The sequence below is a fragment of the Colobus angolensis genome, unplaced genomic scaffold (assembly GCF_000951035.1).
Source record: "Colobus angolensis palliatus isolate OR3802 unplaced genomic scaffold, Cang.pa_1.0 Scaffold6, whole genome shotgun sequence".
In the NCBI taxonomy this organism is placed as follows: domain Eukaryota; kingdom Metazoa; phylum Chordata; class Mammalia; order Primates; family Cercopithecidae; genus Colobus; species Colobus angolensis.
This window is the reverse complement of record NW_012119598.1, coordinates 14,605,148-14,606,794: the sequence shown is the minus strand read 5'-3', so window position 1 is coordinate 14,606,794 and position 1,647 is coordinate 14,605,148.

Here is a 1,647-nt window from a genome sequence, read left to right as displayed (position 1 = left end):
GTGGCTCAAGCCTGTAATCCTAGCACTTTGGGAGGCCGAGGCGGGCAGATCACAAGGTGAGGAGTTTCCAGCCTGGCCAATATGGTGAAACCCCGTCTCTACTGAAAATACAAAAACTAGCCAGGCGTGGTGGCAGGCACCTGTAATCTCAGCTACTCAGGAGGCTGAGGCAAGAGAATTGCTTGAACTCGGGAGGCAGAGGATGCAGTGAGCTGAGATTGCGCCACTGCACTCCAGCGTGGGCGACGGAGCAAGACTCCATTTCAAAAAAAAAAAAAAGAGAAAATAGTTGCCATGGGGTGGTGGTGGATTGTCTGGAAAACTGGCACAAAATAACTTTCTGGAGCAATGAAAATGTTCTAGATCTTGACTGGGTGGTGTATACAACTGCTAAATGTCATCACGTTCAACATATAGGTCTGTGGAATTTATTGTATGCAAATTATACCTCAATTTTTAAAAATTACAAAGGACTAACATTAAAGTTTTTGTCACAGTTTAATTGTTCCTCTAATGTTGTGCACTAGTTTTTCCCATTTTTTCCCAATCACAAAGTATGATACAATGACTATCTTTTGTGCATATGTGAAATTACTAGTATTAAACATTTTGACCCTTAAAAATGACAAGTTTGTATGGTCAAACCTAGTAGATTTTTAATATTTTGGCTTATTCCCATTATTCCCATTTTTAGTTAGGTGACTTGAGAAAAGTTTACAAATTTTGTTGATACTCATTGCTAAACTGCTTTTTCTACCAGTTTTATAAATGTATACTCCTTTTACAAAAGTGTCTCTCAGGTTGGTGCAAAAGTAGTTGCAAGTATACTTGCAATAGCAAAAGCCGCAACTACTTTTGCACCACCCTGTGACTTGAATCCTGTTTTTTAGTTCTTCAAATTTTGATAGACACTTATCTTTCACATCCACAGGCACGTTCCTCTCTGCCCAGCACTTTGTACATCTCTCATGGCTCATAACACATTCTTCTTCCATCACGTATGTGTACACATATGGCTGTATAGGTAAACAGCTTCTGGAGGATAAGAACAATTTGTTTTGGGGTTTTTCATTTTTAATGAAATCTCCTAGCTTGATGCCTTATGCATTTCATTTATTCATTCAACATCTTCCAAGTTCACGTAAGGGACCAGTTATCTGTGAATAGTGTAACAGGCCTTCAAAAAGTCCACGAAACTAAACATTATCAGTTTCAAATATACCTGACAGGTCTCATTTTAACGATCATGCCCCACGTTTTAAGTTCCCAGACTGCGACCTCCCCATGTTTTTGGTGCTCTAATCTGGAAACAAAAACTCTGAAAATTTAGTTTTGAATGTATTATGTGAGGGCCTTTCCCTGGGCCCTGCTAATAATTCCTTAAAACGCTCCCCAGAACCACATGTTGGGGAACTTAGGATAATCAGTGAAATCTAAGGCAGCCTGTTGGTCTGGGACTTTTCACAGGACTCTGAAGGGCGCCGGAGTAATTAATTCCTTTTTAAGGACAGCAGTGCAGTGAATATGCAAATCGTGGCAGCAACAAGCTCCTTCCAGTTCCGGAGTGCCCGCAGGCTCCTCCCGGTCGCTGCCGTCGCCTAGCGAATGGGGCGGGGGCTCGCACGGTCCCCGCAGCGCCCCGAGACT